The sequence below is a fragment of the Herpailurus yagouaroundi genome, unplaced genomic scaffold (assembly GCF_014898765.1).
Source record: "Herpailurus yagouaroundi ecotype Mexico unplaced genomic scaffold, PumYag 355, whole genome shotgun sequence".
Taxonomy (NCBI): domain Eukaryota; kingdom Metazoa; phylum Chordata; class Mammalia; order Carnivora; family Felidae; genus Herpailurus; species Herpailurus yagouaroundi.
Genome location: NW_024412572.1, coordinates 7,766,712 through 7,794,390, shown reverse-complemented (window position 1 = coordinate 7,794,390; position 27,679 = coordinate 7,766,712). Strand labels below are relative to the sequence as shown.

At 40.6% G+C, this 27,679-nt stretch overlaps 1 protein-coding gene across 23 annotated transcripts in view; it reads right to left on the bottom strand.

The window, feature by feature from the left end:
* CACNA1C (calcium voltage-gated channel subunit alpha1 C) overlaps positions 1-27,679 on the bottom strand; it is a 761,926-nt gene that overhangs the window by 692,788 nt on the left and 41,459 nt on the right. The gene's annotated exons all lie outside the window — the stretch shown is intronic.

Below are 27,679 nucleotides of genomic sequence, written 5' to 3'. Positions count from 1 at the left end.
ACTGTGCCAGCCCAGTGCTCCTCTCAGTGCCATAGGGTTGGCTTAGCACTTTCTTCCACCACCCGCATTTTCAGTATAATATCCCTTTGATCAGACTGGCAAACCCTCAATTTGTCATAAAGAAGACTCCCCCCAAAAGTAAACACTGTCAGGAGGAAGGTGTTTTGTAGGGAGGGAGATTCTCTTTCTTTTCTGGTGTGTTCTTATTTCCTGCACAAGTGCTTCAGCCATTGTTATATCAGAACCTAGTTCTATAAATACTTCCGATCTGAAAAGCCACATTCACTTTCTCTACTTCAAAATTCAAGCCCGAGAGGGCAGCAACATCTCACGGATACAGAATACACAGAAACACGGCACAATTGTTAGCACCACCTCCTGATGTTCTGAGCTGCCTGTCCATAATTCAGAGGACAAGACAAGGTCACTAATAAACACCACTGAACTGTGTCTCCTTTCACGGCTTCTGCATAAAAATATTGCAGCCCCAATGAACACCAAACAAGTGTAATGGATCAGTTTAATTCACATCTGAACACCCACAAACACATCTGCCTAATAACCTTGCTGTTTCCAGCAGGTTCTCATGCTTGTCAATTATTCTGAAACATCAATTGTCCTAACTTTGACTTCACTTAAAGATGCTTTTGGTAGGTTTAGTTAGTAACGGAAGGAAAACCAAGATGCTAAGTCCATTTTAAAAAATCCTTTTCAAGAGCATCAGAGTTATTCTGAATTTGTGTGCCACCTATAAACACGCACTTGAACCTCTTGCCTGGAGGAGCACCAGGATGTGACTGGTGACAGATTGTTGTTCATGTTAGGGATAGTCTGTGACACTGAGGCCAATGGGAGTCATTACGATACAAACACTCAGATGAAACCTAAAACCGTAAGAAAATCCATACAGAGAGGGACTGGGGCTTGGAGCCACAGGAATCTCCCCCAGGGGTGCCCCCAAAGCGTGCCCTCCATCTCCAGGTACCAGGACACCAGCAGTCGGTGCTCCTCACTCACATCTATGTCAGCCCTGCACAGCCCTCACAGCAGGGGTGGAGCATTTGTCTTTGAGGAGGAAATTGACACTAGGACCAAGGAGAAACCACCAAGAGGCAAAGATCATGTTCAACAATAAAGTTTTACAAAAACAAATCATTCCATAACAGATAATAATATTTATTTAGCACCTCTATGGTTCATGATCCCTTAAACCTTTTGTGTGCAATAACTCAAAGGCTCCTTACAACCACCCTCCAAAGCCTGGGAAACTATCGGCCCCGCATTGTTGGTGAAGACACAGAGCAGTAAGTGACAGAGTCAGGATTTCCAGCTAGACAATTTAGGGCCAGAAGCCAAGTTCTTAACTGCTGTGCTGCCTCAGATGCAGAACTGTACCTGCAGTGAAGCCTGGCCTCCTGGTGATCCCATCCAGGAAGGCAGAGCAGAGAGATGCCTCCATTGGCCAAGATGACCCTGGCTAGGCCACTGTTAGGAAGTTTTGCTACGGTTTTGGTTCCCAACCATGACTGCCTACTGAGAGAGCATAAACAGCTTGGGCCTGGGACCCACTTCAGAGGTGCTGATTTAATCAGTTAGGGGTGCAACCTGGGTAAAGGAATTTGTAATGGTGACTCCGTTTTGCACTCAGAAACTGCTCTGGGGTAAGGGGAAGCAGGAGAGGAAAAGAGGTAGACACTCAAGCAGACTTATTTTGAAACTTTATTCCCATAGAAAATAAGGGTGGAAATAAAAAGAAAATCATTCTTCAATCCTCTTCTGCCCAAAGAAAGATATGGGACAAGGAAGGAGGGATAGGAGATAGGAAATCATTGTCTTCCAAATGGTTGAGCCTGGAGAACTCAGATCAACCCCACATTCACCATTCTACCCATCTGTGTGCTAAGGAACCTGGCCCACCTTTTAGCCAGTTCAAGCTCACCTGGACACCAGAAGCCTCAGTGAAGGGAAAGCGTGGATAAGCTCCAGAGTTTCCCCATACTGAGACCACAGTGATGAGAAAGAATCCAGGTTGGACCCCTAAGAGAGTCAAGAGGTGTCTGACCCTTTGGATATTCCAAGTTTGATGATGAGGAGGTCTGCCTGGTAGGTGGCCCAGGAATGGCCATGGGTAGTTACGCAGCAGTGTCTCTAGATCCCTATGCCACAACAGAACAAAATCTAATTAACAACTCCTGCTAGGAGACCTATGAAAAGGTCTGAGCTTCTCTGTCCATCCTTAATCAGAAATAAGTTGCACGTGTGGAGGCTTGTCTTGCCTTCCAGCAGCCAGCACACCCCTGTGGATTCTTGCCTGACACAGGGAACAAAAAAGAAGGTCAAAGAGGTCAGGACAAAGCTTGCCTCTGTTTTGAAACCTAAATTCATGGGCCATGTCCCAACCTGCTAGTGGTCCTCTTGCTGGCTACTTAACTCACCTGTGGTATAAAAGTTCACATTTGATCCTTTCTGCCTCAGCTACTCTGAGTTCAACTTCACTGAGTTCATGCTCCTGGTGCCTAGACCTATAGGTTGGCTTGTCCACAGCTTCAGAACTGTGGAGCATAGCCTTATACCTGCCGAGGCTCTGCTGCCCATCAGATCTCTGGCTGCCTGCTCTGACCCCTCCCAGGCAGCTCTGCCCTGCTGTGTGGCCCATGCCTGTCCTCTGGAAAGATTAGCACAAATAATCCCATCAATGAGACAGACACAACCTCACAAGCACCTAAAGAAACAGGACACGGGCCCCTGCATGCAGACAAAAGGTCAACCCCAGGGCGCACCTGAGAACCATGGAGAAGGACCAGAGCAGTACAGCTAACCAATGTGAGATCAAGAACAGGAGGATGCTGCTTTCCTCACCACAGCCCAAATAAAGACTGAACCCGTAAAATTTGGCTCGAAAAATACGTTTTTGGCAAAATAATCTATGAAGTTGTTGGTTATGAGAGTAAGGAAATTAAAACAAAACAAAACAAAAACTATGTTGGGCAAGATTTTATCTTGACAATGTTCCTTTAACTGATGTAAAATGTGATGAAATTGACTGTAATTGATTCCAAGGAAGGATGCCAGAGATTCTTCAGCATTAGATCCAACCTTAAAATAGGAATTATTGGGCCTCATTAGTATAGTGATGTTATTTTTTAAATTTCCTTCTCTCTAGTTCAGATGTCCATCCTTACAGACATGGAACTCACCTGGTTAACAGAACACCTCAATATCATGAAATGACATCTGCATTATGGCTTGTTGCCAAGACAGAGTGGGCCACGTGCTAGCTGGTTCCCCTTTCAGGCTAGGAGTGTGTGACAAAAAGCTGTCAGAGCTGGCATTGATGAAAAGGGAGCCTCTCCATGGCCATATGGGTTGTGTACAGAACTTAGGTATCATCCAGAGGCTGAACTGTCCAGCCTCTGAGGTCTCTTCCTTCTTCACGGAATAGCTGCCAGCCTGGTCCTCAGAGTTCACAAATACCTGGGAATAAGCATGTATCTAAATGGCAGGAAGGGGTGCCTCACAGATATACTCTAGATAAAATAGCAGGTGGGTGAGCTTTCTCTGCTCTTGGGCTCCTGTCCTGAGAAACTAGGGATAGGTTGGTAGTAAGAAAGGGAACCACAGTGCAGTCCCTTATCAATGATGGAGGTTTGGAGTGGAAAGGAAAAGAGAAATAGTAAAACAGAAAACTGTGTTACAATCAGCCTCAGTTCAGGGGGATGATGGGAGACAAAAGGGAGTATGGAATCCTTTAACTGAAATGCGATATAAAAGTCATAAAAAGGAAATGTAGCACTGATACGTGCTACAATGTGGATGAACCTTTAAAGCACTGTGCCAAGTAAGGTAAGCCAGATATAAAAGCTCACATATTGAATGTTTCCATTTACCTGAAAAATCCAGAATAGGTAAATCTATAAGGACAAGAAGTAGGTTAGTGGTTGACAGCGGCTGGGAGGAGACAGGAATGGGGAGTGACGGCTCAATGGGTACAGAGTTTCCTTTGGAAGTGATGAAAATGTTTGGTGTCTGGATAGACATGATGGTGGCTCAGCATCGTGAATGTATGTAATGCCCCTGAGTATGAACCACTGTAAACTGGTTCATTTTATGTTAAGTGAATTTTACCTCAATAAAAACAATTTTGAGGGGATTATGCCTGGATGGCTCAGTCGGTTGGGCACCCAACTTCGGCTCAGGTTATGATCTTGCAGTTCACGAGTTCAAGCCCCGCGTCAGGCTCTGTGCTGACAGCTCAGAGCCTGGAGCCTGCTTCCGATTCTGTATCTCCCTCTCTCTCTGCCCTGCCCTGCTTGTGCTCTCTCTCTCTTTCAGGAATAAATAAACATTAAAAAAATTTTAACTGCAACATAAACATATTGATGCAAAGAATAAGTAGTTTTAGGATAGACTGCAGGCTCCCCAGGATTGTGTCAGATGTCACAATTTGGAAAATTCCAGAAGACTGAGCAAGTCATTTCTGATCGTGGGGCCTCAGCTCTCACTCCGCTATCTGTAATGTAAGGCAAGCTTCCAGTTCAAATAGCATATGATCCTATCACTGCTCCTGCCACGCGATAGTCTTTAACAAATGTTAGGGGACACATACCCACAAATGTGGTCATCCTCAGCACCAAATGTAATAGGATTTACAGGTTACAATGCATCCAAGGGAAAGTTACAGAAATCCCAGTATTCAAAGAGCTTAAGATACAAACTTTCAAATAAAAGCTAATGTTTATTGAGTATTTACTACCTGTCACACACTGTTGGCAGTGCTTGTATACCACTGACTTATTTTATCATCGTAACAGCTGTTTTCCAGCCGAGGAAGCAGGGCACAAGGAAAGTTCAGTAGCTTATGAAAGGTCATACAGCTAAGGGTGGAGAAGAGATTTAGCCCCAACAGTCCAAATCCAGTGCCCTCATGTTTAACCTCTGTGCTCTCCAGCCTCTCTATAGGCAGAATCTATTTTCTTTTTGGTTCTAGTTTAGCTCTAAGGTTGGTGCTATTAGGTTCATGCTGGTTCTGGCTACACTGAGGAATCTAATAGTCATTAGGAAAAGTAAAGAGCCCTGGACTGGTAGACAAGAGATCAATGTTTTAGATCTATCTTGGTCATTGGTATTGTGACTGTGAGCAGATTTTACAACCTCTCTGGCCCTCAGTATCTTCTTCTATTAAAACTGAGAAGTTGGACTAGAGCAATTGTTTTCCAATTATTTAGGCAGCAGAACTCATTCTTAGAATTAAACTTACTTGGAAGGCCAACATATAAAGCATATAAAAGTGTGGAGCTGTTCTGGATGAAAGTGACATAGGAAGAACACAGAATCTCTTTCTACGTCCCAGGCAGTTCCTGAGACAACTTTCTTGGAACCCCTGTGACTCTGTGGAACATAGTTTGAGACCCACTTAAATAGAAATTCGTGAAGCTCTTTTGAAAATAAAACCTAAAAATTTTAATTTCAAATACTGCATCCTTAGGTATTATTTAATGCTGTGGGGAAACTTGGAATATTCTAGTCACTTCGCTTGAAGATATTTATTTGAATTGATGACCTTGTACAGAGTTGGTGAAGATTTCAGGTAAGAAGTGCAAGTGGAATCCCTCCAAGGACGCAATCCCAGACCAAAATGAAAATGTTCAAAACCCAAGCCTTCCAAAGAGCTCTCTGCATCCCTTTTAACTAACTGCTAAATGTTACCAGCCCAATGGATCCCCTCCCAGGAGACAAGCTGTTCAGTTCTGGATCTGTGTGTTTTGTCTAAATAGCCTAAAATTATTAAGCTGGATCATTTATTAGAGTTTTATGTCAGTCAACGCAACCCCACTTCATTCTTTCTAAAACTTGATACTGATATCTTGCTGGATCCCTGCAATTAAACTTGGTCAATGAATAATTAGACAAGAAATGCCAGGAAGAGTAAGAGTCTCTTATAGTCACTTTGGAAAGATCAACTGACAGAAACCTCCAGGGAAGGGAACTTCATGCTCAAGTCAGTCCCTCTCACTCCACAGGCATTTATAAATTCAAGTTTGCTGCAGTGCTTGAAAGAGGTTATACAACTGTTATGACGCAATGTTCAAGGCAGACAGCTACCCATAACTCAGAGGCCAAGACAAACAGGAATATATTAATAGCAGCCATAACATAAAGATAATTCATTTTCAGTATCTGGGAGCTAAGGGGATCCACAGATAAACTGTTAAGCATTTAGGCATTAAAGCAGAGGAGCTTAACAAATAGGGGGAAAAAAACAGGAGGGAGATGGAGAGAAGAAAGATTGATCTCCTTTGGAAACAATGCAGCATCTGAACCAATTAAGTTAAAAACAATTATGTGGTTATGGGCAACACCAGACAAAAAAGAAAAGACATTTTCCTAAATCCCCTTGCTCTGCCATTTGGGTGGCATATACCACCCAAGGGACAAAGCCTTTCTTAGTACTAGTGGAGAGATTATACCAGGAAACATTTTCCTTTTCTTAACTCCCCTCACCCCCGACATTATGGTTCAGATTGCTGGCTTGATGCAAGTAAACAAACAAACAAAAAAACCCTCACTGTTAGAATTTAATAAAACATCATAAGTACCTTTCTTTGGGGAATGGCTGGAAAGAATTAGAGGACTATTTCTCTACTTTTTTTTTTTAACTCATGAAACCTGAAGTAAAAGAAACATTTTGCAGTTTTAGGCTTGTTTGTTTGTTTGTTTGTAACATGGCAGGGAATGCATTTTGATTATGTACTCCCAGAATGTACACTGTGAACTCCCCAAAATGTCACAAAGGCTACTTAATAAGAAAATAGTCTGACCACCAAATAGGCTGGTCATCATCATCACACCATCTTGTACTCAGGCAGTAAATGCACATGAATTGTTGATAATCAATTAAAAAAATAATGATATCAATGTTTAAATCTGAGGTGTTAACATCAAAACTCAAATATTCACAAAAATATACTTGTACACAGTGTTTAAAAATTTTTTTAAGTTTATTTGAGAGAGACAGAGACAGCATGAGTGGGGGAGGGGCAGAGAGAGAGAGAGGGAGACAGAGAATCCCAAGTGGGCTCCACACTTCCAGGGCAGAGCCTGACACAGGGCTTGAACCCACGAAACTGTGACACCATGACCTGAGCTGAAACCAAGAGTTGGACACCTAACCAACTGAGCCACCCAGGTGCCCCACACAGTGTTTAAAAGTCAGTTGATATTTTATCATATATGGGGTAAGACATGGCCTTTTGCAGAGGAGTGAAGGCTTCTGGCGCCTACAGCTTCCTCCACACACAGTGAGTCAATCTCATGCCTCCCAGATGTGCTCCCTTCATTCATTCCTAGCCTCTCCCCACCCCATCTTGCTAGTGCCATCTTCCAGCAGGAGTGTGTATCAAACTGATCCACCTGTCTCTGGTCTTACTCCCTACCCCAATCAGTCTATTTTTCACCCTGAAGTCAACATCATCATTCTAATATACAGATGTGATCACACCATACCCCTCCTTAAGAGTTTTCAGGTCCGCATTCACTACAAGATCACCCAAAAACTTTAGCAGAGCCTATAAGTACTTCACCATCTTGCCCACCTCACCTTTTCAGCATTTTCACCTGCTCATCTCTCCTTTCCCCACCCAAACACATGCAGACCTCCAACCCCCACCTCCCTCAAACCGTGGAACATAGACATTAACACTCTTGTCTCCCTCCGTCAGCAACTTCCCATCTCTTCCATCTGATAGGTCATTAAAAATGTCAGCTCTTTCATGAGACTTTCCAACATTCCCAGGCAATTGATTTTCTTATTTTTCAAAGCATTCACACATATGTCTACCAGTAGAATAGTTATTTGCTCTGTTGCTGTTTCTAGTAACTGCCCTCCCTCCTCAGTTATCCAAGGCAGGTGCTAGGAGGGAAATTGTTTGTCTTTGCATACCCAGTGCTTAGCACAGTACCTAGCACAGAGCAGGCCCTAGTAAATGACTGATAAGTACAGGAACAAAAGAATTCAAGTGTTTACAACCTGAGAAAAGATGACAAAAACATGTGAGTTTAAGTACTCAACAATATAGATCAATGATAGTTCAAGTCAACGAATATAAGAAATATGAAGTAAAATCAGCAAGTGTCAAAAAAATTCAGAGGCTGGTATTTTGTGGGAGGGCTTCTCCAAGAAGAGGTATTGGAGTCTTAAATGGACGAAGAGGACTTGAAGCAGAATACAGAATACAGAACTACACTCCAAGAGGCTGGAATGTGAGAGAAAAAAGAAGAGCAGGAAGGCTCAGCCTTGTTTGGAGGCTAAAAATAAAGCAATCCAAGAACCATTTTAGAGGCTTTGAGTAAACTGGTGGGTAGCAAAAAAAAATGCCTGCCCCACCATTGTGCAGAGCATACAGAGCTAGGATGGGAAAAGCATACTGTCACATTCACTTCTAGAGTCCCTGTGTACCCCACAATGTCCCTTGTTGTTTGCCTACCAGATGTTGGCCTGGGGGTGGGGGGATCACACACACTGCCCCTGCTCTGCTGAGACACCACTGCCTGGTATCAGCATTTACAGGTGCTGCATGGAACACGGAACTACAGAACATGTTTCTGTATGGACAGAGATCATTTTTCCACCCTGACTCTAAGTAGGAAGTAACTTTTCCTTCCAAAAGGGGCCTCCTCCCCTTCCCTACAGAGATCCCACAGAGATGCAGAGAATTCAGTTTAGAAAAACTGGAAGCTACAGCATTTTGTTGGGGGTATTAGGAGGAAGCTAAGCCTGCCTTCCATAGAAACCAGTGCCCAGAGACTACACTTTGACAAGTCCATAAATGAAGCCCAAGAGCTAGAAGTTGACATTCTAGCACAGTCCAAACAAGAACCCTGTGGGGTATTCTGAGGAGACCTACACTGAGCCAGTACAGAGACTGTAACCATGGCCACACGGCCTGAAGGTTTGCACTAACTCCTCAGAGGAGGATGGATTGTTGATGCCATAACCTGCTTTAGTCTTCATAATTCATCACATATAAGTTCATATACTAAATGTATGTAGAGATCTTCTGACAGGTCAAGGGTGCAGATGCTCCCAACATCTGCAGCAGAACTTTTGTTCATCTTAATCAAATCCTAAGATAAAAACCACATGTCAGAGACTGCTACTTATCTGCCAATATCCATTGGCAAGTGTCCCACATGGCTGCCTAGAATAAATATTTCATTCCCCTCTTCCGACAGACTGAGTTCTGGTTGATGGGCTAGGAAGGAATACGATGGCTGCAGCTTACTTTCAGTCCTCTTCTTTCATCCTGTTACCGGTACAGTGACTATGCCTGGAAGCCATCTTGGGCCATGCATGTGAAGGCAACAGCCTAGGTGTGGAGGTTAACTTAACAAGATAGAAGGGACCTGGGTGTCTGACACTGGGAAGCACTGGCTTGCTCAAAAGAGAATTAAATGTCTGCCTCCATTTAATTCACTGTTATTTTGGGCTTCTTTTACAGCAGCCGAATCTGTATCCCATCTAAGGATGTCATATGCAAATATATGGCCCAGGTGGATCCTGCCTGACAGTCAGAGCCAAGACTCCATGGCCCTAAGTGGAAAGTGTGGAAAGTCTAGAAAGCAACCCCCTATGGGATTTTCTCATAATAAACCTGTTTGCCTGTACATATCACTCTGATGCTGTACTCACAGTGCAGTGAATAAAAAGACCTCAGAAAATACCTCTTCATTGATCAAAAGCCTATGTACTTTGAGCCAAGAGAAGAAAACTCAAGCTAAAAATCTGTCCATTCCCAAATTACGAAGCCTTATAAAAGTCCTGGGCTGGATATGAAAAGCAGGATTTGGCAATTACTTACTTAACCCCCTCACTTAATTGGAACAGGTAAAACTAGTCGGAAACCCAGCTCTCCTAACTCTCAATCCAGTGCTCTCAATACCTTCCTGCCACTTTGAAAGAATTCACAGTCTAAAGGAAGACTAATGAGCAGTGAAATATCATATCAGGCAACTGATGTTATAAAGAAGGTGTGGGGAGGATGTGTGTTATTACATGTTGTTTGTCCTTTTTCTTAATTGGCAGCCATAGGCTGAGTCACATTTACTTAGACAGGCACATTTTTGTTCAACTGGATATGCTAAGACAAATGAAGGGAGATATTCAAGGAGCGCTGACATGACCTCTTCCAGCTGACTTTTCCTGGAACAGTTACTGAAAGATCCCGCTGCAGCTCCAGATCTCACCTCTGTCGACTCTTGTGACGTCCGCCTTCCTGGCATTTACAGCAGTCTGCGGAAGTAATGAGGAGAGCCAAGAGCTCCCATGTTAGCCAAAAGGAGGAAGCTCTCACTCAGCAGGTGGAAGTTTCTCCCGGGGAAATCCTGGAGGCTTGTTGTTCCTGTCAACTATTTTAATGTGCCCATAAATTTCATCTGACAGAAAACACGATGTCAAAGGAGTAGAAAGTAACAAAACCAAAAATGTAAAAGCATCCTTGCCAGAACTTGGCCCATCCTCTGTGCACAGCATTGAAGATACAAGGAAAGAAGCCATCGACACGTCCTGTGCCCAGACCACTGCAGCTGCCCTCTGGGGCTTTCCAGGGCAGTGAATCAGGAGGCACAGAATGCGAAGTGGGTTCTACAGGTCATTCCAAAACATATTAACCTTCACAACTACAGGACACTAGATGCACCACACTGCCAAAAAGGTAGTTTCTTTGTTAGCTTGATTGTTTCATTGGTAGGCCCAGAACCAGTTAATTTTCAGGGCTTAGTATAAAATGATAATGCAGGGCTCCCTGTTCCCAATACATTAGAAATTTTAAGACAAGGACAGCAGAGCATTAAACCAAGCTCAGAGCCCTTCTAAGTGGGACTGTGCAAGTTACATATCCCTGGGTAGATTCTACCTTCCGTAACATTCTCTTTTTATACCAGGCAGATTGGTTTATTTATTGGGTATTCTAGCTCTGGATCCAAGCTGTCTGTATGCAAACCCCAACTCCTGGTCTATAAGCTGGGTGACCCTGAGCAAGTTATTTAAGCTCTCTGAGCCTCAGCTTCCTCAGCTATAAGACAGAAATAATCACCTAGGAAATGACACATATAAAGCTCCTGACATATAAACACCCACTCAACTATTATCAACTGTTATTATTATTATTATTATTATTATTATTACCTAGGAGGATGCCAGTTGATTGAGAAGTGTTCTGAATGATAATCAGTGATTAGGGGATATTTGTGAACTCCATATCTAGGAATAATTTTACTACTGGGAAAAAATAGTCAATGTGTGGATATTTCTGTATTTACCCTAGGAACTATTCTGAGACTTGTTGTATATGGCACTAAAAAGTCAGTTCCTGGCCACTGAGGAGAAGTTACTGGTTGGCATATATAGGTTTCACACAAGGAAAAACTTTCTAATACACCATCTGTTGACACTGCCTAATGAGTTCTCCATCTTCAAGGGCATTCAAGGAGGCTTAACAACCATCTTGTCAAGACGCAGAGCAAATTTATGTATTAGGCAGATGGCATTCAAGTTCTCTTCCATTCCTGAGATGCTGTAGATTCAGTGTAGTTTCAGAGTTTCTATTCTGTAACTACAATGTCTAATTTTATTCCCTCCATGGCCTTCCACCAAATCAGCCCTTCTGTCTTCCCTTCTTTCCCCTTCAACCATTTCATTCCAGCCAAGTGTACTTATAGACTCGGGAAGCTTACAGCATCTAGAATTTTTCTCCTTCTTTTCTACTGTATCTGTCTTAAGGAGTCTACCTTCTCCCATCCCCCAGTGCCTTCTATTTTTATTCGTTCATTCTGAAGTTAACTCCATGTAAATCGACTTCAGGAAACCTATCCTGATTAATGATTTGGGAAGGAAGGTACCAGGAAGTAAAGGTGCAGAGCACAGATTTGGAGAACAAATGGTCCTAGGCACCCCATCCAGCTCTCCCAACTACTGTGAGTGACTCTGAGCAACTTATTTAATATTCCTGATCCTTGTTAATTTATCTAAAAAGTCTGGATAATATTAGTACCCATCTCACAGAGTTATTCTAAAATTTAAATGATGTAATGCATGTAAATGCTTAGCATGGTATCTGGCATACAGAGATTCCTCAGTGAAAGTTTGCAATTATTTTTATTGATGTCCATCAAAGGGCTTTTGCTGATAGGATTCTGTTCCTGCCTTTCCTTCAGCTTCCAAGAGAAGTGTGTGTGTGTGTGTGTGTGTGTGTGTGTGTGAGAGAGAGAGAGAGAGAGAGAGAGAGAGAGAGAGAAACTCTCTGAAAGAATCATATACCTTTAATGTTTGTCTTTAACCCTATTTTAAAGATTGCCCACCATGTTCATGCCACAATGCTGTATAGTAAGAAACATAAGAAGAAATTTAACAAATGGTTTTTCCCTACACAAAGTTAAGGAACATGAGAAATCAACAGAAACATAAAACCATCTACCATTGATATTTTAAGGATACCATTAGGTAGTAAATATTAAATATGTGCAGTTATGTACTTCATATTAAGTAATATTTAACATATTATGGGCACTGAAAACTGAATCAGTCTGAGCAAATCAAACAGTGCTATAGTTAGTAGTACCCTCTCACAAAAATAACATGTTCCATTAGAGGCCATCTGGATTCTACTTCCCATCCTTAAGCATCTCAACCTCTGCTTTTCCCCTTCCTCCTTCCTCCCTACCAAACCATCCATTTTGCACTATTCTGGGGCAGTTAAAGACTCATGCAGCTTAGAGCCCAAGTAACAACTCAGGGAGCCACCCAGTTTGACTTCTACCTTTTTCCCTCCAATAGCTTCCACAGAAATCAGGAATCCCATCTCTCAGCGGAGAGTGATAAATTTTACCCCCTCATCAGACAATGTTTAAAGGAGGGTTAATTTTTTTTTTTTTTTTTTTTTTAATTAGGGACTTGGGACTGATGCTTTAGCTGGCTTCAGTTTATTTGCATGTTTGTAAGAGAGCTGGATTGGGAAAGAAAACCCAGCATGATGATAAGGGAAAAGCTCCATCTTTTGTTTTACGATTATAGTTTTATTCACATGTAAATTTGAGTACCTTGTTTTTAAAATCAGATGTGCCCTGTATTAAGTCAAGTTCTCAGTCCCTACCAGGTATTGGTCAAACTGAACTGATTTTCTTCGCAAATTAGTTGAGTCATGCTTGTTAAGATAGAGAGACCAAATTAGCTCTGTAAAATCAGCTACTGTCTTGTGCAATGCCCAAGCTTGGCTATATCTCAGTTGATGGATGAAGTGTTTGTCCACACCCTTGAATTTCATCTTTCCACACTCCTTCACTTTTACCCCAGTTATTTCTCAGCATTCCACCTTCCCTTCCATTCTGCCTACCACACCTATGAGTGGTGCACAGGAGCAGCTTGCACCAGCTGATGAGAGAAGATTGTTAAATTTTCAGAAGTTTTGTGAACCAATTGTTAAACACAGCAGGTATCAAATATGTAAGCTTACACTTAAATAAGTTACATCAAAAACAAAGGGAAGAAACAGTCAAAATCTTATCACTTCCTAACTGCTTTACTACATTTTGCCATTATCTTTGTTCTTGGACTTACTTAGGTCTGTTGAATTTGTATGGTGGAAAACCATAGGCTACTGAGCATCTCTTTCCTACTCCACATTCGACGTTTGTGTTGCTATGTGAAATCAAGTCTTAAAGGGAATATCTATAGCAGAGAAATCAGCAAAGACTACATATCGGCCCTTGAGGTGTTGTTTTGTTCACTGTTTAGACCAAGGGTCTGCAAACTCTGGCCAGTGGCTTGATTTTGTATGACTCTTGAGCACAGAATGACTTTTTATATTTTAGAAGGCTCTAACAAATATTCAGAACCTCACTTTGGTTGAGACATTAATACTGTGTTGTGTCAGTTTAGAAGGTAACCAAAGTTCTTTCTGATTTGTTGTGCTATGCCTTCCAGCCAAGATGCAAGCCTCCAGCCAGCTCTTCTTGCTTTCTTCTACCTCCTTCCTGAGAATGATGAGTCTGGCGTTAGACTCAACTGACAAAGAAATGTGATACAGCACAAGGCAAATGAACCCAATCATCTCACCACCAGAATCACATTAGCTCCACAGCCCCAACAACAGTAAAAATACGTTTTGATTATAAGAAGCATTGGGGGGCGCCTGGGGGGCGCAGTCGGTTAAGCGTCCGACTTCAGCCAGGTCACGATCTCGCGGTCCCTGAGTTCGAGCCCCGCGTCAGGCTCTGTGTCTCCCTCTCTCTCTGCGCCTCCCCCATTCATGCTCTGTCTCTCTCTGTCCCAAAAATAAATAAATGTTGAAAAAAAAAAATAAAAAAAAAAAAGCTATTGGATAAGGCCAAAAAAAAAAAAAAAATCTTCACATCACATAAGTGGATATTTGGCAATTATCCAAGTAATTGGATCAATGTAAGTAACCAGACCACTCCTATCCTCTCCCTCCAAAAAGTCTATTTGGGAGTGTAATTATCTATTTTGCCAAAATTAACTGGATAATTAAAAAATCTGTATCCTTTTTTTTAAGGGTGAAAACTTATCTCTGTATGATTCTGAAATCCGTAAATGCTTGAGAGTTCTTGAAGGAGCAGCCTTCATTTAAAGACCAACCTATGAAGTAGCAACTGAATTCTTTAGATGTTTACCAAGATGGCAGTTCAATTTCAAAGCTGAAAACCAGCAAAAGCAAAACATTTCCATTGCCCTGACTCCTTTTCTTTTCCCCTGTGTGCCCAGGGTTTTGATACCATCACTCTCTGACCATACTAGTCCAGTTTAGGCCTTCGGTGTCATCTTTTTCTCCTAATGGGTTACCCTGTCTCCAGACCTATCTATTTTCTACATTGCAGCCAGAAGTATCGTTCTGGAAATCAGATGTCAGTTCTCTCTTAAACTTCAGCCTGTTGACTAGAGAATAATCTCCAGTCCCAAAGTCCAAGCCACATCCAGAAGCCTCCTAAGCATCTAGCTCCAGTCTACCTACAGTTGTATCCTTGATGAGCAGGAAGCTCATACATCAGTGATTCCCAAACTTTAATATACGTTAACATCATCTGGGAGCTTTTAAAAATCCTGATGCCCAGGTCACACCCCTATCAATTAAGTCAGAATGTCTTGGGCTGAAGCTAGCATCTGGCACCTTAAATTATACCAAAACTATAATAGTATTTTGGTCACCCAGATTGCCTGGAGGACTAGAAACTGTTCTTAGAACTTTTACTTAGTTGGGGTGCCTGGGTGGCTCAGTCGGTGAAGCATCTGACTCTTGATTTCAGCTCAGATCATGATCTCACAGTCATGAGATCAAGCCTCATGTACAACTCTGTGCTGGGTGTGGAGCCTGCTTGGGATTCTCTCTCTCCCTCTCCCTCTGCTCCTCCCCCATGTGCACACTTGAATGTATTCTCTCTCAAAATAAATAAGTAAACTTAAAAAAAAAAGAACTTTTACTTATTTATTTTTATAAATCTATTGATGTAGTAAATACAGTGTACAGTAATTTGCTTTAGTGTATCTCCTCCATCAAACTCTAAACTGCTGGAAAGCAGGATCTGTTTTTAATTTTTTGTCATATTGACAATATTTAGATAGTATTCGGCAACCAAATAAGAACACAACAAATGTTTGTCAAATCAAAGAACAAATGAACGAATAAATCAATAAATTATATCAAGCAAGAGACACTAAACAGAATGAAATGTAAAAAGCTTAAAATAAGGGGTGCTTGGGTGGCTCAGTTGGTTAAGCATCCAGCTCTTGATTTCAGCTCAGGTCATGATCTCACGGTTCATGGGATCAAGTTCGTTCCAAGCTGGAGCCTGTTTGGGATTCTTTTTCCCTCTCTCTCTGCCCCTCCCCTCCTCACTTGCTCTCTCTCTCTCTCTCTCAAAAATAAATAGACAACCTCATGAAGATAAAAAGCTTCTGTACAGCAAAGGAAACAACCAACAAAACTAAAAGGCAACCAATGGAATGGGAAAAGATATTTGCAAATGACATATCGGACAAAAGGCTAGTATCCAAAATCTATAAAGAGCTCACCAAACTCCACACCCAAAAAAACCAAATAATCCAGTGAAGAAATGGGCAGAAAACATGAATAGACACTTCTCTAAAGAAGACATCCAGATGGCCAAGAGGCACGTGAAAAGATGCTCAACATCGCTCCTTATCAGGGAAATACAAATCAAAACCACACTCAGATATCACCTCACACCAGTCAGAGTGGCCAAAATGAACAAATCAGGAGACTATAGATGCTGTAGAGGATGTGGAGAAACAGGAACCCTCTTGCACTGTTGGTGGGAATGCAAACTGATACAGCCACTCTGGAAAACAGTGTGGAGGTTCCTCAAAAAATTAAAAATAGACCTACCCTATGACCCAGCAGTAGCTCTGCTAGGAATTTACCCAAGGGATACAGGAGTACTGATGCATAGGGGCACTTGTAACCCAATGTTTATAGCAGCACTCTCAACAATAGCCAAATTGTGGAAAAAGCCTAAATGTCCATCAACTGATGAATGGATAAAGAAATTGTGGTTTATATACACAATGGAGTACTACATGGAAATGAGAAAGAATATGGCCCTTTGTAGCAACGTGGATGGAACTGGAGAGTGTGATGCTAAGTGAAATAAGCCATACAGAGAAAGACAGATACCATATGGTTTCACTCTTATGTGGATCCTGAGAAACTTAACAGAAACCCATGGAGGAGGGGAAGGAAGAAAAAAAAAGAGGTTAGAGTGGGAGAGAGCCAAAGCATAAGAGACTCTTAAAAACTGAGAACTGAGGGTTAATGGAGGGTGGGAGGGAGGGGAGGGGAGGTGATGGGCATTGAAGAGGGCATCTTTTGGGATGAGCACTGGGTGTTGTATGGAAACCAATTTGACAATAAATTTCATATATTAAAAAAAAAAGAAATGAGAGAACCTCACTGTATATCCCAAGTACATTAACAAGATAATAAATTATAAGCAATGCTATGACCATAAATTTAGTAACCTAGTTGAAATGAACCAATTCCTTCAAAGACACAATATCCCAAAACTTATACAAGAAGTAGGCAATTTGAATATCTATTAAAGAAATAAAATCAGTAATTAATAACCTTCCAAAACAGAAAGCACCAGGTCCAGATGTGTCCCTGGCAAAATCTACCAAACATTTAAGGAAGAAATTACATCAATTCTCTACACTTTCTTTCAGAGAGTGGGAGCAGAGGAAATATTTCCTAACTCATTCAATGAGGCCAGCATTACCAAAATACCAAAACCAGACAAAGACAGTATAAGAAAAGTACAGATCAATATCTCTCATGAACATAGTAGATTCAAAATTCCTCAAAAACTATTAAATCAGTGGTTCCAAGGGGTCAGTAGGGAAAGAATAAATAGGCCACACATAGAAGCTTTTTTAAGGACAGTTAAAGTACCCTGTATGATACCATAATGAGGATGACTGCCATTATACTTTTTTCCAAACTCATAGAATGTACAACACCAAAAGCGAACCACTGTGTAGACTATGAACTTTGGGTACCACTCTGATGGGGGATGTTGACAATGGGAGGCTGTGTGTGTGTGTGTGTGTGTGTGTGCATGTGTGTGTGCGTGGGGAGGGAGTATATGGAAAATCTTTGTACCTTCCCCTTTATTTTATTGTGGTCCTAAAACTACTCTGAAAAGTTAACAATTCAGTTTAAAAAAAACATAAAAAAAAGAAATGAGTATGTCACTGTAAGGCAAATGGCTGATGGCATTTGTTGCTATCCACGAAATTTAAGCTTTTAAGTGAAAGCTAGGATTTTGAAAAATTTGTATATGTCACTATGACCTTAATAGCATCCTAATAACTTAAAGATTTTTCTCATGAGATTAATGATGATATTAGCAAATGAAACTTTTTGATATCGTGTCATGAACTATATCAGTATTTGAGAGACCAGCATAAAAACAGTTAACCAATATTGATTTAGGTAATCAGTACATGATATTACAAAATTATTCATAGGTAAAAGATTCTTGCAAAGTGCAAGGCATTGAATTATAATGTAACAGATTATGAGAAGTTCATTAATATGGTTTCAGATTCCATTTTGCAACTAACTTTAAGGAACTACCCCTTGTCAGTTTTTGGTATATTATCAAAAAGATTGTAGGCAATATTTTGATTCTTTTCATGTCCTTTAACCAAACTGATGTATCACAACAAACTGAATGCAGAGCCCATGTGACAATGTAGCTTTCTTTTGTTAAACCAGATATTAAAGAGATTTGCAAAAAAAATACAAAACAATGCCATTTATTGCATTAACTGTATGTTTTGGGAAACAGTTTTTTTCTAATAAAAATATTACTCATGTTAAGAAAATAAATAAATAAATAAATAAATAAATAAATAGACAAACATTGAAAAAAAGAAGCTTAAAATAAGGAATACTCTTCCCTATTTAAGAAACCAGGCCATTCATGTCATTTTTAATTTATATTTTATTTTTTAATTTTTTTAATGTTTATTTATTTTTGAGAGAGAAAGAGAGAGAGAGAGAGAGAGAGAGAATGAGTGGGAGAGGGGCAGAAAGCGAGGGAGACACAGAATCTGAAGCAGGCTCCAAAGAACCTGTCAGCACAGATCCCAATGGGGGGCTTGAACTCACAAGCTGCAAGATCATGACCTGAGCCCAAGTCGGATGCTTAACTGAGCCACCCAGGTGCCCCTTCACGTCATTTTTTAATACAGTGAATCATTTTAAAGGATGAAGCAGCCCAATTGCCACTGAATTGATCCCATAGGCCTTAATAAAGGTGGAAAGAGCATTGTCTGGAAATCAGTAGACCCACAGTCTAATCCTGTTCTATCATTACCATTTTATTTAAATTTCTTTTATTTTTATTTTTATTTTTGGGACAGAGAGAGACAGAGCATGAACGGGGGAGGGGCAGAGAGAGAGAGGGAGACACAGAATCGGAAACAGGCTCCAGGCTCTGAGCCATCAGCCCAGAGCCCGACACGGGGCTCGAACTCACGGACCGCGAGATCGTGACCTGGCTGAAGTCGGACGCTTAACCGACTGGGCCACCCAGGCGCCCCAAATTGCCATTTTATTTAAAGGTACTTGATACCTTTCAGGTGCTTTACTTGTACTTTCTCATTTAATTCTCAACAACAATGCTACAAAGTAGGATTCATTAGAAACTTCATTTTATAGAAAGAAAACTGAGGTTGACATAGCTGAGCCACATTCAAACCTAGGAAGCTTGTCTTTGGCATACAGGCTGCCAACCATGCTGTCCAGGGACTTTCCAACCTGGCTGCAGTTAGACTCACTTTAGGGAGATTTACCAAGGCCCAATCTGAGAGTTTGATGAACTAGTCTGGGTGAGCCCTGGCCATTGGTACTTCTTTTTAAATGCCTTCCACCAAGGCTTGAGAACTTCTTCTCTAGGCTCTCTCTAAAGTGATGTAACCTTGGGGCATCTGGGTGGCTCAGTCAGTTAAGCATCCAACTTCAGCTCAGGTCATGATCCTGCAGTCCATGAGTTCCAGCCCCCCATTGGGCTCTGTGCTGATAGGTCAGAGCCTGGAGCCTGCTTTGAATTCTGTGTCTTCCTCCCTCTCTGTCTCTCAGAAATGAATAAATGTTAAAAAAAAAAAAAATTAAACTGATGTAACTTCACAAAAGCCATTCCTCTAGCTTAGCTTTCTTCTACACAAAGAAGAGGCTAAAACTACTTATCTTGGTGACAATTCAAGTTTGAATGCCTAGGAATTATCCCTGTCCCTCATCTATCCCTAACCTCAGGTATGAGCAAAGAGGGGGCTCCTGATATCTCCATATGTGGACTCCTAGTCAGCCTTCTCTTGGAGTTTTTAGCCCCCTTGAAGGGAAATTGGGGCTATGACAAGCCAACACTATAGCTTACTTCATGAAATGCAGTGAAGGAACAAAAGTTGTATAGCTCCTTAGGAAGAATAAGAAGGAATAAATGTAACCCAATGAGTATGCCTTGCTAGCCCTACTTAAAGATGATCACTTAGCACTGGGGAAAGGGACAGAGTACAGAAGAGTCTACTGATTAGTAAACTAGCCCTTTCATAGCTGACAAGGTCTGCTCTGCCCTGCCTCAGGGTGACAAGTGTGAAGAAGTAGAGAATCCAGTCTGCCCCCTTGGGAAGGGAGACCCCGAGGAGAATAAGGGAGGGCTGATCAGGTGAAAACTATCGGTAGTTCGAGTACATACTATTCATACAGATGAATACCTGGACTAAGACTTGGTAGTCCCTAAGGAGGAAAGGATTGCCCTTGGGAGGGTCTTAGTTAGTCGGCTGTCCTCCAAGACCAAAGGGTATCAAGGTGGCTTTAGGATGATGTCTACGGCCCCACTCAGACAAGTCTCTAGGGCTTCTCTAAGACCAAAAAGCTCAAACCACCCAAGAAAACTCATGGTGTAAGAATGACCAGGGCCCATTCTCTCAATCTTAGGGCCATTCCACCCTGGTCTGAGCCTAAAGAGAAGATATACAACACCTTCATTTTGTTATACTTGGCAATTCATTTAAAGAAACTGAAGCCTTTCTTGAGCCTCCAGCATGTGCTCCTATGGCATCCCAAACCTTTTACATAGCACCGACCACTTGATTGTCATTAGCTGTTTATGTGTCCATCTTCCCAATTAGACTAAACTCTAGGAGGGCATGGCATGCCTGTCTTGCTCACTGTAGTATTCTCAGCTCCCAGTCCAGTGCCAGTTCCATCATAAGAGCTTATCAAATGTTCACTGAGTGAATAAATGATTAAATGTAAAGGATATCTGACAAATGAATACAGCAATACTTCCTATCTACTTCACAGGGAAGGAGAGAGACAGAGGCTGCCCTACTTATTACAATAATTCTCCCTGTTTAGACTAATCATGGTTTATTTGGGTTAAATAAACATGCTTGTTTTCCTGACATTTTCTCATTTTCTATAAAGCCCATATAATTCTTAACAAAAGCAACTAAAACCAAACAATGGATTCAGTGTTTGCTGTTCTTTGAAAATGTATTAACATTAAAAGCCCTCAGAGGAACAACCCTGTAATAACATGAGCGAGGCTGGCTAGAGTCATGGCCACTGCTCCTAGGAGTCTCCAAAACGGCAGTGAAGGTCAAAGCCCTGCAGAAGGCCGTTTATTACCAACAGGAAATGTAGAAAATACCCTGTCCTTTAATCTTCAAATTACCTCAAGGGAAACAAAAAGCAATGCTATCATTGGGCTTTATCCACAGAGGAAGGAGAGCCTTCTTTGGACACTCAAATCCTGATTTTAAAGCCTTGTATTTTATGACTACATCAAAATACTTAAAGTGTTTCAAAGAGCTCTTTCAGGAATACTCAGAACAGTTACAAAAATAAGTGTTATTACCCCCCATTACAGACAAGAAAAACTGGTCTTGTTTCTACATGATTTCTCCTATCATTACAGAAATAGGTGAAAACCTATAGATGCTGATCCTCAATCCACAAGGCTAGTACAACTGTCAACTTACCTCTCCTCCAAAGACAGTCAATATAGAGCCTGAAAGAGCTCCAGGTTCCTGCCAGTACATCAAAATGTAGATCTGTATTTGCATTTTTTATATAGTGCTCCCTGTCCCCAAGTTCCCAAGGACATTATAGAAATAAATTAGGAGACTGGCAATGGCGATAATGTTAAAAATTAAGAATCACAACCATCAACAAACTAAAAAGGGGGAGAAGGGTCACTTGGGTGGCTCAGTCAGTTGAATGTCCGACTTCGGTTTGGGTCATGATCTCACGGTTTGTGAGTTCGAGACCCGCGTCAGGCTCTGTGCTGACAGCTCGGAGCCTGGAGTCTGCTTTGGATTCTGTGTCTCCTTTTCTCTCTACCCCTCCCCAACTCATGCTTTCTGTGTCTCTCAAAAAGTAAATAAATGTCAAAAAATTTTTAAGAAAGTAATGGCCAATGACTAAACATTGATCAAGCCCCATCTTTGTACCAAGCACTTTATATTCTAAGCACTTCACATGCATTATATGATTTAGTTCTCATGACAGCCTGAAGAGGTAGGCATTATTATTGTTCTTAATTTGTAGATGAAGAAACTGAGGTCCAGAGTTTAACAGAACCCCCAAGGTTATATTGCTAGGAGAAGATGAGGCCAAGATTTAGACCTGGTCTCTTTGACTCTAAAGCTCATGTTCTTAATCATTACACTATATTTTTTCCAAAAAGAAAGACATTATGCCACTATGACTGAATTAAATTCTCTGCAGTTTAGGGATATTGAAGGAATCCCAAATCCCAGAAAAATCAATCAGTTAAAGTTACTCAGAAATACTTCTGGTCATTAAGGTATCCCCTAAGCACAGAGCCAAAAATATCAGTGATTTAAATGACACTAGAGTAGAAATACAGGTCAAACCCAATTACAGTGGACCTCAAGGGAGCATTCAAGCTCTTATGGTATCCTGGAACTTTATTATATTAAATACTGCTTGCTCCAACTACTAGAGGACTCACACACCCTCCTTCCCTTTCTCTAAAGTCTGGTGCTTGTCCACACATTAAATTTAACCCTTGATTATATATTATGTTTTATTGTTCACCATTTTTCCATGTATGCTTATCTTCATCTCCTCGACTAGATTTTAAGTTCTTTGAGAATAAAAACTAGGCTTCAAACTTTGTCGCCCTTTCTAATTTATTATGTGCTTACAATGTGCACAAACTGGGTGCCTACTGATGTAAGTTACTTATTGGGAAGGGTGCTTGGATGGCTCAGACAGTTAAGCATCTGTCTCTGGGTTTCAGCCCTGGTCATGATTTCATAGTTGGTGGGTTTGAGTCCCACATTGGGCTCCATGCTATCAGCACAGAACGTGCTTGGGGTTCTCTCTCTGCCCCAAAATAAATAAACTTAAAAAAAATCATTTCAAAAAACCAAATATACCAGGAGTCAGGAAACTTTTTCTGCAAAGGAAACAATAGTAAATATTTTAGGCTTTGCAGGTCATCTGGTTTTTGTTGCAGCTGCTCAATTCCTTTGTTCCAGGGTGAGAACAACCACAGACAATACATTGAACATGACTGTGCCCCAAATAAAACTTTATTTAGGAAACAGAGGGCCAGATTTGGCCTGTGGGCTGTAGTTTGTCAACTCAATAGAGACTACATACGATAGGCTTAAGGGTCCAGGCTGGGAAATGTTTTGAAATATCAGCATTTTATCAGCAGATTCTGTACCTTCCCCTCAGGCCTCTAGCCCATTTTTTAGGGTCCTAGCTTCTGACCAAGCCAATTGTTTTTCCAAAGCCTCTTTCCTTGGATGTAAGTTTAGTTCAGCACAATATTTTGCTGTTCATTTTTCCTTTGGGGATTCATACATTAGTTTAAAAAGAAAAAAATCAATCACAAAGTGAAGAGCTGACATGGTAGGGTTGCATCAATAATAAGTAATTAGAAAACTCTTTGAATGTATTCCAGCCAGGAGTCCCTGACACTTTTTCTGATTGTTTCCTATAGGCTGCCATGTAAATCATCAAGGTAACTTTAAATATGTATTTCACCTGGATTAAAAATCTGCAGAGAGAGGTGATCACTCCTGGCAGCAGGCGACCTAACGGGTGGCAAGGATAAACATTCATTCCTCTGAACAATGACTGCTTCCATCTGAGAACAAGAGAGCACAATGAATGAAGATACCTTTCTCTTTCTTGATTAAAACATTCAGCCCTCAGTTTTGATGTAACATTACTAAGTCCTTAATGGGCTGCTATCTTGACCTAATTTCACTGTGCACTAAACAGATTGTTCATTATCGTTTCTGGGATCATCTACAGGTTTGTTGAATGGAGGTGGTTCAACAGACAGTCACGCTATCTAGAGGGGGAAGAATTCTTCTAATTCAATCACCATATTCCACAGAGAAGTTAAGTGACTTACCTAGAACTGTGGACTCCACCCAAGTCAAATAATCCTAAAGCCATTCCTGTATGGGATTGGTACCACTATGGTGAACCAGCTGGCACCACACATACCTAGGTAATTTGAGAGGTAACTCAGTTTACTATCCTTGTCCTAATGGACAGTCCACTAGGAATCCCCCACATCCCCACTCTCTCCCAGTACAAACTGCTTTATATGAAATTGGCCACATTCAATAACAACTTCCTGAATCACGTGACACAGAGCAGCCTGTGTTTGCAGAGACACAGCAGAGGGTCTATGCAACTTCTATGGTCCCTTCCACCGTGCACTCTCAAAACAGGGAGATTTGTCTTTTGCCCTCTCAACTCACCCTTTCCTGAAGCCTTCTTAGCAATCAGGTGTTGAGACTCATGGACATAAGTTACCACAGTGGTTTTTGCATTTTAAGCCTATAATCTCTTTGTGTGGAATTCAAGGCACTCCCTCATGTTTTCGTATGTTCTGGGCATTGAGAAGTAGCTGAAAATATGTTGTTATTATAGAGGTCCTCTAAGCCCACTAAGCCTGACCCCTGACAATGAGACAAAATGAATAGGTTTAGTAGGACTGGCAGAGAGACTCAAGGCAAAGTGAGATTAGAAGAGAATGTGCATGCGTGGTCTCCCCACACCAAAGAGCTCCAATTACCCCATGTCCACTCCAGGTCAGGTTAACAGAGGCTTAATCCTGTCAGTGGCTGGGCCCAGAATGGAGAAATTCTGATCTTTTTTACAGGCTCAAGCAAAGGTTCACCCAAGTCCCTTCCTTCCCCACATCTGCCCCTTCTCTTCTGTTCCAAGGCCTTCTGATGGCTGTTTCACATCTTAACTGCTTTGCAATCTCATGGAACACATACCTATATCTCCTGTATTATTTCTTCCTCTTTTTGTGAAGTTTCTGATAAGTATGTTTTAGCTCAGATTCTCCATCTTGTAAAAATCCTAGGACTGAACTGTCTGTGGAATTAATGAGCTCCTTGTCACACAAAACTTTGTTGAGATGAACTGAGCATTGACTAGGTAATTGGACAAGAAGGATCCTTCTGGGCTTCTATTATAAATAGTAATAGCAATGAAGAAAATAATACTAATGATAGTACAGTTATAATAATCATAATCATAATAGCTTTTTTCATTTGCAGAACATTTTATAGATTGCAAATCTTTTTCAAGTACTCTTTCTAACTTGATCTCATTTACTCTATAAAATTGGTAGGGTGGATATTATTTAGGATCCCGAAGTTACAGGTGAGGTCACTTGCTGAAGGTGACTGATAAAAAGAGGTTAAAGTAATTCCCCTTTCCAAAGGGTGCCTATTCCACTATGTACTGCTGCCTGAAAAAGAAAGGAAACTTGCGCTGAAAACAATTGATAACACAGCTTCAAACCATTCCCTCCACTAGGAGAAAGAGGGCATTCATTAATTCTTTACTTCTATCATCATTTAGTACAAAATTCCTAGCAAAAAGGATGGTTTGTACAGGCAGCACAAGCAGAACATTAGAATTTGTTTAAATCATTTTAGAATCACAAACTCTTAGGGGGTATCCTGGAAACTCCTCTTTCCCCTCCATTCCAACACATTCTACACTAGGACAAATGCAAAACTTAGAGGTTATTTACACAATAAAGAAAAGAGTACTAATAAAGTAGACTGTGTATTTCTGTCTCTAGATTATTATGCCCTAAAAAGTCAATTTATATTTGTTTACAAGTATTCATACATAGCTACAAAACCAAACATTTTTCAGTTATATCCCTATTTTCAAACAAGTTAAACATATTCTGTTCCTGAAATTACCTTTATGGATTAGGTAGTGAATTCTATCTTAGTCATTGCAATGGTATAAAAATCACAGACCTGGACATTATTTATCATACTACAAACTTGTTTTAAATTGTGGTGTACAAATTTAAATACCAAGTGTTAGCACATGTTTTATCTCATAATGACAGTTATAAAATAATCATGAAACCCCAAAGTTACCAATAGATGTTCAAGGTATCATAATGAGGCTTCTGGAAACACAGTGGAAGTATGCCAGCAGTGTGGAAGCCAATGGAAGTTGAAGTGATAGGGATTAAAAAAGAATTCGCCTATTGTAAATGGTCTTTTTACTAACATAGAGCCTGCAATTTAGTATATTTGGATAAGTAATGACCTGTTTTACACAGGTTATTCAAATAGAAATTAGGTAGAAGTCTGTCTTTATCCTAGAAGGCTAGAGCTTAAAGAGTTTGGAGAAAAATAATTTTATTTATTTAAATGTTTATTCAGTTTTGAGAGAGGATGAGCGGGGGAGGGGCAGAGAGAGACAGGGATAGAGGATCTGAAGTGGGCTCCACGATGACAGCAGAGAGCTTGATATGGGGCTCAAACTCATAAATGTGAGATCATGACCTGAGTATAAGTCAGACACTGAACCAACTGAGCTACCCAGGTGCCCTGAGAAAAGCAATCTTAAAAAACTGAACAAAGTTCTGTGGGCCAGGAGATGAATGATATGGCAATGCTGAAGTCATTGCGACATTATTATTTTTTTTCTGAGTGTTATTTCTAATCCTCAAGGCTTTTCCCCTTTTCTTTTTCTTTTTTTCTTACACTATGTAAAGTTTTTTTTTTTTTTTAAAGATTCAATTTTTTCAATCTTCCTCAGAATGTAAACTCTGAAAGATCAGGACTTGATATATTTGGTCCTTTTATCCCAACTCAGATTCCAGTATTCTATAAGTCAAGAGCTCTTAAAAGAAAAAAAAAAAAAAAAAGACATTTAATAAGTAAATTTAAGCATCTCATGGTTTAGTTCAATAGAGTGAGCATTTACTAAGTTTCTATTCAGAAGGCATTGGACCAACTGCTAGGGAGACAACTAGGGTGTATCTGTGTTCCCTGAAATATTGGGAAAGGTAGACTTTGCCCACTGGCCTCAAGATACAAAGGCAAATTCCTTTATAAAAGAAATGTTAAACATTTACTAAAAGATTTTAACAAAAAGGTACATCCAGTTATACATAATCAAACTGACGAATGTTCATCTTCTCTCAAGGTTTAAAGACCAAATCCTTATCACAGACTTTGTAAATGCCTACTGATATCATCAGAAAAGACCTCAAGTACTGAGAAGCTGTCCAACTTGTGGTAGTAGATATATGTTTTCTAAACTTCTATTTCTTGCTTGAAAGCTCAAAAATTATCATTGGCAACAATAATTGTCCTTGTTTTCCTGAAAGTGACAGATGCATGTTATTTATTTTTGAAAAAATGTCTATCAAATATGTCTGAATAACCATAGTTTGCCCATCTTTCTTTCAAGTAAAAATAGTGTTCTATGAAAATAAAAATAAAAATATACTAATTCGGCTTTTAACTCAAGCACAGAAGTGTTTTCATGGAGACAAATATACAGTACTCTCATATTCAGCACATGTGCTTTGAACATACTTCTTTCTTATTTTTTCACACAGAATTTAAAAAGTGAACCAAAGAGTTAGACTAAAGTCAATAGTTTTTACTGCTTTATTGAGAACACTCTTAAGTGACACTGGCTTTTACAGTGTGGTACCGCCGCCTTGATTCTTCCTAAGACACCCGCACTTTTAACCGCCATGGTTTTTGCACCATTGGTGCAAATGTCAGCACAGTGAAAGAGGCAAATATATATTA